This window comes from Bombina bombina, chromosome 12 (assembly GCF_027579735.1).
Source record: "Bombina bombina isolate aBomBom1 chromosome 12, aBomBom1.pri, whole genome shotgun sequence".
NCBI classification, from domain to species: domain Eukaryota; kingdom Metazoa; phylum Chordata; class Amphibia; order Anura; family Bombinatoridae; genus Bombina; species Bombina bombina.
The window spans coordinates 116,731,841-116,742,003 of NC_069510.1; positions in this window are offsets into that span (position 1 = coordinate 116,731,841).

The window sequence follows — 10,163 nt, forward strand, 5'->3', positions numbered from 1 at the left end:
AAGCTCGCTATCCCCAATGTCCTCAATGCCAGCACAGTGACTGCAACACTCTCAGGAGGGTTGTGAGATCTTAAATTCCTTCACATAGGGAAGAGCTATGATGCTTACGTTTTTTTTAACATTTATGTCATGGGAAGTTATCCAACTTAAAATCATTGTGGCTGTTCAATACTGATGATTTATGATGTACTGGCTAAATAACATGTAATATCAAAATGTATTTTAATAGATCAGACTTTTAAATTGATCACATATGCTCTGACCTGTAATATTGTGCAGTTTGTTTTTTTCCAGAAGGAATACAAAACATCTGTTACATCTACATCTAATCATAGATTACATGGCCTGGAAATCATTTTTCACAGTGAGTAAAAAGTTAAACCCCATTTTCAATTATGCAAATTTTGTTATTTATTTATTTATTTATTTTATAGCCACATAAAGTATTTTTGGAAGGTGCCATATGTTTGTTAGGGAGGTAAGCTGTATATTTTTTAATGGATGTGTCACTGCTTTAAATCCCTTCTTTTTGTACCATGAATTCCTCTTATATATCTCGTTAATTTCATTGTCTCAGATCAACCTTATTATATGGACAAGTTCATCTGTATCCAAGAATTATGAACAGCTGCAAGAGGTTTTACTTTCATTCTCTAAAATCTGAAGGGTTGCTGAAAATCTGTATGAATTTGACTTTTCTTTGATATATTATTTATCGAAATTTGCGGGGGATTTCACTAATTGCTCTGACTAAACTGAAAACCCCCATGCGAACATACACGATCATCTGTGTACCATCTGAGAAGTCATATTTAGGGAAAGCTCATTATTATTTAATGTTGTGAAAAGCTGTAACTGATTAGTAGGGGAGGTTTCTTGCCACGTGGGGTACAACTGTTTTGTTAAACACACTGTTAACTAAGAGAAATGAATTGCGCTATGTTCTGACCATATATAAATATTTCCTTATAGTAAAATTACAACAAAGTATGAATATACACACCTTTTTAAGTGTTAATTGTATGCACTCACTGAAGTTTGCTTATTATATACCTTATATGTTTAATGCTCATCTACTAACAAACGGCTAGATTACGAGTTTTGCGTTATGAGGGGTGCGGTGCTAACTTGCACGTTATTGTCACCACTCACTTCCCTACAGTGCTGCTATTACAGGTTTTCATAAAACCGGCGTTATAAGAGCAAAATTGTGCTCCATACCGCAATCCAATACCAGCGCTGCTGAAAGCTGCGGTGAGCTGGTTTTACGTGCTCGTGCACGATTTCCCCATAGACATCAATGGGGAGAGACAGCTGAAAAAAAGCCTAACACCTGCAAAAAAGCAGTGTAAAGCTCTGTAACACAGCCCCATTGATTCCTATGCGGAAACGAAATGTATGTTTACACCTAACACCCTAACATGAACCCCGAGTCTAAACACCCCTAATCTTACACTTATTAACCCCTAATCTGCTGCCCCCAACATCGCTGACACCTACATTATATTTATTAACCCCCAATCTGCCGTCCCCGACATCGCCGACACCTACATTATACTTATTAACCCCTAATCTGCTGCCTCCAACATCACCAACACCTACATTATATTTATTAACCACTAATCTCCCGCCCCCAATGTTGCTGCAACCTACCTACACTTATTAACCCCTAATCTGCCGCCCCCAACGTCGCCGCCACTATAATAAACATATTAACCCCTAAACCGCCGCACTCCCGCATCACAAACACTAGTTAAATATTAACCACTAATCTGCCCATGGCTAATTTATATATTCACTCCACCACTGTCATGCCGCTCCACCTTGGCAGCAGCTCTGCCTTCCCTACCATGGCTATTCTGACTCCGATAGTTGTGATAGTGATCTATCCCTTGCTGAGACCTCTATGCCTGGCCTGTATAAGAAGATACAATCACTGCAGACATGTCAGGGTGCCAGGAATCAGACTGAGACGAGAAGTGCAAAAATAATCACACCTTTATTAATAACAAAAAATAATAAAAAGTCCACAAGTCAAATAACAAGCCAGGAGTCAAAACCAGAGCTGGTAGTCAGACGAGCCAAGTCAGGAGCCAAAGCGAATAGTCAGACGAGCTGGAATCAGGAACAAGGAAAACAGCAGAGTCAGGAACAAGCCAGGGATCAGGAACCAGGAAGTACGTCAGGCAGCCAGGTAATACACAGGAGTTCTCACAAACAGGTCTGAGACAACGCAAAGGCAAAGCATACTGAACAGAGGCCCTTTAAATAATAAGTGATGACATCACAATTCTGAGACTGCATCCTGTCTCACATGGATGATGCACACCAGTCTGGCCAAAAAAGGAAGTGCAGGAAATGAGCAGCATCCCCCACAATGCACCATAGTCAGAGAGGTGAGTAAAATGGCTGCCAGCAGCACATGGCAAACACAACAGGGGAAAAACCTTGACAAGACAATCCTTGTCAGATAGCTGAACTCACCAATACCTTGTCCATCTACAAAGTTGCTTTATTCTGAATATCGGGTTACAGCAGATAATAAGATACAGCAGATGAATGGTTACAGTATTTAGGCGGTCAAAAGTTGATACTGTTCGTAGTGTGCAATGAAGATTAACATGTGTCCTTGTTACGTGCAGGTTACATGAGGCCTGTTAGCTGCAGCCATGACACAGGAAAACACCATCGAACTACAAGGGCGGAGCAATACACAAAAGGGAAATGCATAATAGGTCTGAGGGAAGGTACCACAGAAAACAGAAGCATTACCAAAAAAGGTCACTAGATGGCAGCACAGACTAAAACGTAAAGTAGCTTTGAGAAAATGGCATAGAGAACTATATAATTTCTAACTATATCAACATGAATATTAACAGAGGCTATCTGATATTCTATGCCCCATTGGGGCGGCACAACGGCCATTGACATGGTTGCAACGGCCTGATGCCGCTCTCCTGTCTTCTTGCCACGAACCTACGCCTATGTAAGTAACCTGTGCCTATGTAAGTACCTCTCACTTTATACACTTTGCCCAAGTATAGGTGTTACTGTGTGTGCTCCTAGGTGCTTATATTTTGCTGAACTGCTGTTTGACTTATCGTTACTCAACTTTGCTTAACCCCTGAACTGCTGATTGCCTTTTTGTTGCTGACCTCTGCCTGTTTCTGGCCATTCTACTGGTTTACCCCTGAACTGCTGAACTGCTGGATTTCCTTATTGTTGCTGACTTCTGCCTTCTCTGACCATTCTATTGGTTAACCCCTGAACTGCTGGATTGCCTTTCTGTTGTCAAACTCTGCCTGTCTCTGACCATTCTACTGGTTAACCCCTGAACTGCTAGATTGCCTTTCTGTTGCTGAACACTGCCTGTCTCTGACCATTCTCTGCCTTACCCTTATTGCTGTGAAGGACTACCCTGTCTACCGCATTTCTTAAACTCACTTTGTTCTGGAATATTTCCTTATCCTTCCACTTGACGCCGGTATAAGATGAATACTGGCCAAGTTTGGTCTGATACGGAAATATCCCACAAGCATTACAACCACAACTTGGACACACCCACATGACGTCTGCCTCTGTGTTCCATGTCGAGACAGTCTGTCGAGATTGAAACGTATAACGATCAGATGATAAACACGACTGGATTTATTACATTACAGCCTCCCCATTAGGGAATTAATCTCCATATTGGTGCCCCACATCTACTTAGCGGGTCATCTCGTAGTGTTCAATCAAAAAACGTCCATCTCCTCACACAAAGCCACCTTTTGCAACCCATGTCATGTGCTGATAAGGAGTGAGACAGATAGTTCCTTAAAAGATTATCTACGTTTGATCCAACTTATGGTTCAATTGCTCACAGTAGGGGCATATCACATGTAAAATGAAATGTCAGAAAAGTTAAAACCAGTTCTTCTCAAATTGCACACATCGGGATATCGCCTGTGTCTTCAGAAGGAGCCCAAATATTTATAGCAGGGTTCCTAACTGTGAGGGCAGTAAGCCATTAAAGATTAGGTTGTAGGTGTCATGATGGATGTTATTGGACGCCAGTGAGAATGGGGCAGCATTGCACAAGCATTTCACCAGAAATGCTTGTGCCATGTTAAATGCCGACAGTGTATGCTGTCGGCATTTAGCGAGGTCGGGTGGACATGATTTGCTACAGCGTATCATGTCCGCTCAACCATTTATTAATCTACCCCTATAACTCTTGCATATTCAAAATAAAGTAAGTTAAATGTCATCAATTATAAAATATAGCAAATATATTCAGTCCATAAGATATCAAATAGAATATAGATAATACAATATAAGATCCCAAAAGATAAAAAAAAGGGATATCCTAACTTCCCCCGCAATAACCTGACTTATCAGAGTGGTTATGAAAGTTAGGATATGACTTTTTATATCTTTTGCTTGATTTTGTTTATAATAAATAAAAAAAAATTAAATGTTTTAAAATTTTCTCAATTTTGTGGGTTTGATCTCAATCACCTAGTGGATTAAAGGGATATGAAACCCAATTCTTCTCTCTCTCATGATTCAGATTGAGCAGCAATTTTAAACAACAGTCTAATGTACTTCTATCAAATGGTCTTCATTCTCTTGATATCTTTTGTTGAAAAGCAGGGAGGTAAATTTAGAAGGGTCCATGTGTCTGAAGCACTTTATGGCAGTAGTTTTGTAAGAAACACTAGAGGGCAGCACTATGTCCTGTCATGTAGTGCACCAGATGCTACCTAGGTATCTCTTCAACACAGGATATCATGGGGAACAAAGCAAATTTGATAATAGAAATAAATTGGAGACTTTTTTTTAAATTGTTTGCTCTGCCATAAAAAAAAAAAATTGCATTTCATATCCCATTTCATATCTTGATTCATATCTTGATTTTCATGGCTTAGAGGTGACTATTTATTTCTCTCCTTTTTTAAGGTGCATCATTAGTTTGTATTCCCCATAGGTTTGTAGTATTCTGTACTCATGTAACAAAGTTTGTTGTATAAATATATAATCATCATTATCCAAGCTGCCATACAGTATTTATGTATGGAACTTCTGCTGGGCTGCCATGGGATCATCATACCTCCCATCATTCTCTGAAAGCTTCCCAAGGCATGGGGATGTGTGGGCCTGGTGGAACTGTGATGGGAGTACCAAGCTCGTCATGGATGAGGAGGGGCGAAGACAGGATGGGGGGTGGGCGAGACAACAGCAGTCCACAGAAACCAGCAAATTTGCCCTGATTGGTAAAGACAGTGGGCAGATGTCAGAAACGATACAAATCCTGCGTTAGTCGGGTACAGTTGGTAGGTATGGAGCCTATATGTAGAGTGATTTTTCTCAAAGATAATGGAAAACAGCACTTTTATATCACTGGGGAGTGGAGTCACAAATCAATCAAACATTTTAAACAATGGATTCCAGCCTGCGATTGTAAAAAGACCTTTATTTTCTCATAGTTGGGTCAATAGGAAAAAGTGCAACGTTTCAGTCCTGCAATAGACCATTAGGGGCCTATTAATCAAGCTCTGTATGGAGCTTGAAGCCCTGTGTTTCTGGCGAGCCTTGAGGCTCGCCAGAAACACAAGTTATGAAGAAGCTGTCTAAAGACTGCTGCTCCATAACCTGTCCGCCTGCTCTGAGTCAGCGGACAGACATCGCCGGAAATCAACCCGATCCAATACGATCGGGTTGATTGACACCCCCTGTTGGCGGCCGATTGGCCGCAAATCTGCAGGGGGCGGGGTTGCACCAGAACTGCTGGTGCAATGCTAAATGCCGACAGCGTATGCAATATCGGATCATGTCTGCTCACACCATATTAAATATGCCCCTTAGTCATGACTAAGGGCCTATTGCAGGCCTGAAACATTGTACTTTTTCCCAATGGACTTAACTATGAGAAAATAAAAGTCTTTTTTTAAAATTGGAGGCTGGAATCCATTGTTTGACATTGTATATGTAGAGTGATGCAGTTTTTAGTAGGTAATATAAGGACAGTTTATTGTACCACATGAAAACTGTTATGATTTCTGTACTCCAGATGTGGGCAAAGGCTGTATAAGGATAAAAGGACAGCTAGAAACATGGGGACTTTAGATTATATGCACTTTCCCAGATCAGGAGGTATCTATGTAAATGCACAACATGTTTCAAAGCTGTTTGTAATAATATCCCTAAACTAGGAAAAGTATTTAAATAAAATAATTTCTTTACAGTGACATGAAACACAACACGGTTCAGATAGAGAATACCATTTTAAACAACTTTCCAATTTACTTCTATTAGCTTATTTGCTTTGTTCTTTTGGTATCCTTTGTTGAAAAGCATACCTACATAGGCACAGATGCAGCAGTGCAAAACAGGGAGCTAGCTTGTTATTGGCTCAACTAATGTGCTCAACTAGCTCCCAGTAGCGCTTTTCTGCTCCTTCAACAAAGAATAATAGGAGAATGAAGCAAATTTGATAATAGAAATAAATTGGAAAGTTGTTTAAAATTGTATGTTCTATCTGAATCATAAAAGAAAAAAAATGTGGGTTTTATGTCCCTTTAATTATGTCCCTTTACAGTTTAGATTAGAAGTATTTTCTTCTTTATTGATGATATATTGTATTTTACCGTACCCATTAAAGTATATTCGAGAGGCAGATTAAAGGGGCATTACAGTCAATTTTTGTTTACGCATCAGATATTATTCACAAAATTTCAAAAGTTCGGAATTCAAAATACTGGCTATTAAGTGGGGCAGTATTTTGCGTTTCCGTTATAGCAAAAACTCTGCTAGAATTATTATTTTTGCGCTAGTCGGGTTGCGCTGGTATTACAAGTTGAAAGTAAACTGTTTTTGCTCTAGCGGTAACCTGACTAGTGCAAAAATACGAACTTAGAATATTGTGTGTGAGTTAACATATTCAACAACAAAAAGGAAATGGTTTACTGCAACAAAACAAAGTAACTGCTATGAAGTAATGTCCGAACAAGCTTTGAGCTATGAATCCCTTATTAATTCAAATAGTGGCAGTGATAACAAGCATAGTATAATATTATATGCCCCCCTCTCTCTCTGTAGACAAAAAGCAATCAAATCAAACTAGCGCCTCCATCAATATTTCAACTTTTTATATATATATTGCGCTGTTTATATGACCTTATATGACTTGTTCCCAAATGTCAATATATAGCTGGTAACCTTTGTGAAGGTAGTAAAAAGGATTTAGGCAGATTAGAAAAAGTCCCGGTCAGCAGACAAATGTCTATTACTCATGCAGATAGATACAGATAGATACATATACCTCCGCTCCCTTCTGTGCCCCGGTACCTCTGACCTGAATCCTCCTTGGTCTTACTTGCTTGCTGTGCGCTGTTCCGGACCCTCGTCCGTCCACACCATGCGGATTCAGCGTCTTCCGTATCGCCACACGTGTGGTGTGAAGTCACTTCCTGGATTCCGTCAGCTTGTGGTGCACCCTGGGCATGCTGGGCTTGGAGTCTGATAGAGCTTTAGCCAATCCCCAGGCTAATTTGAATTTCTCTGCCACAAGAATCCTGTGTAGATCGATATCACCAAAGATAGTAGGTACTTCCAAAATTTTCTTCAGGTATCCTCAGGGAACAAAGTAAAGGAGATGTCATCCAGAGAGAGGGCTATGGGCAAGTCCGGACTGCAGTGCAGCTAGTAGAAAAACAGCAACTGACTTGGGCAAAAAATAAAGCTCAAAAATATACAAGATGTCAGTTGCTGCAGTTAAGATAAAAAGTCTCTTTATTTAGAAATAATTAAAACATGGAGGGTACATACCCTACTAGAGAAAGAAAATAGACTAACATGTTTCGGCTTGCGCCGTACTAATAGTCCTAAAACATCATACAGACACTCTAGCTTAAAAACCCTGCACTGGGGTTTGATTGGTAGAAATCTTAATCATCAATTAGGGTTTTAAAGGTACAGTACATAGTACTCTTTTTTGACAATGAAATAGATTATATATATATACATCAATTCGTACAATTTAAAGTATACACTTATACAATACCCTAAGTTCACATATATTTAACATTATCTATAATCCTCAATGTTATATTTCATTTATTTGAGATGGATTGTACTAATAAAATGAGTTAAATGGAAAAATGGAGTTGAAATAGATATACAGAACAGTAGGTACATCACAGTAGATATAAAAATATGAATTGAACATAAGAGAGGAAAAGTTTACAGTTTCATGTAAATTTCATCTCTAAAGGGGCTGGAGTGCTTTACTTAATTCTTATGATGGAAAACATATAAACCTTATAGTGTATTAAACCTTGTAATGTATTAAATAAGTAAGTTGGAAACAAATATAGCATATAACATATACCATATATACTTTTGTATACATCTAAGTATGGAGTTTTCATTACCAAATATAGGTAAAAAAATATATTTTTATCAGTCCTGTGCACACATAAGAGCTATTGACCAATATGTTATTAAAACATGCAAGGGACAGTGATTTATCAATACCTGTGTTTCAAAAGCCTTTGAAAACTTCAAAAAGCTTTCAAAGGGACCTAGAGGAGGGAGGATGACAAAATCAATTCCAATGGTTGATAAAGTCATACTCAGAGTTCAGACCAAAAGGAACTTTGGTCTGAAGTCTGAATATCCAGTACATCTCCTGCCTGGATAAAATTTGGAATTTATCTCCACCCCTCCCCCGGGCCTGAACTTTCTCAATTATCATCCATCTGAGGCTTGCACAATCTTTGTTGTGTGTGTTAACAAAATGATTTACTATGGGGGTGCTGCTTTTATCCACTCTGATGGTTGATAGATGTTCACGTATCCGTGAGCGTACCTCTCTTGTTGTTAAACCTATGTATTGGAGGTTACAAACTGTACACCACACAAGGTAGATGCAATAAGTAGATCTACAGTTCACACAAGCTGCTACTTCAAAGCTTTCCCCTGTAGTACAGGATTGAAATGATGAGCCTATGTGGACATGTTCACATGCTTTACATTGGGTGTTCCCGCATCTATATGTGCCCCTATGTCTAAGCCAAGAGGATTGTATAGCAGGAGCAGGTTTTTTAAGCTGTGAGGGAGACAAAATGCTGCCCACAGATTTGTTTCGTCGATACGAAAATCTGCAGCCTTTTCTTACTGCATCAGCTAGGCAATCATCAGCTGCCAGTAGTTTGAAATGTCCCCGGATTATATTGCAAATAGTGTGGTATTGTTCAGAATAATCCGTAACAAATGTCAATTTGCGCTCTTGATGACCACTAGGTTTTATACGGTCCACCAAAAGGGAATCTCTTGTTAGTTTGTCTACTTCATTTCTAGCTTTCTTAAGTACTTTGGTACTATATCCCCTTTCTTTCAATCTGTCCTGCAATGCTTCTGCATGACGTTCATAGTCTTTTGCTCTTGAACAGTTCCTTTTAAGACGAATAAATTGTCCCTTAGCCACGGAATATGGATCTTGTCGAGGATGGCAACTCTGGGCATGCAATATACTGTTCCCTGAAATGGGCTTCCTATATACTTCTGATGTAATATCGCCTGATTGCCATCCCCTAAGTTCCACATCCAAATAGTGAATCTTCTGTTTGTTTGTTTGTTTCATATGTGAAACGCAGATTAAATTCATTCTGACCCAGATATTTCAAAAATTCATCTACTGGGTACCTCTCACTGTCCCAAACAAACAGCAAATCGTCTATGAAATGATGGTACATCCTAATCGCAGGACGGAAGGTGTTACTATCTGCATAAATGTGGGACCGCTCCCACCAACCCATAGACGATTTGCTGTTTGTTTGGGACAGTGAGAGGTACCCAGTAGATGAATTTGTGAAATATCTGGGTCAGAATGAATTTAATCTGCGTTTCACATATGAAACAAACAAACAGAAGATTCACTATTTGGATGTGGAACTTAGGGGATGGCAATCAGGTGATATTACATCAGAAGTATACAGGAAGCCCATTTCAGGGAACAGTATATTGCATGCCCAGAGTTGCCATCCTCGACAAGATCCATATTCCGTGGCTAAGGGACAATTTATTCGTCTTAAAAGGAACTGTTCAAGAGCAAAAGACTATGAACGTCATGCAGAAGCATTGCAGGATAGATTGAAAGAAAGGGGATATAGTACCAAAGT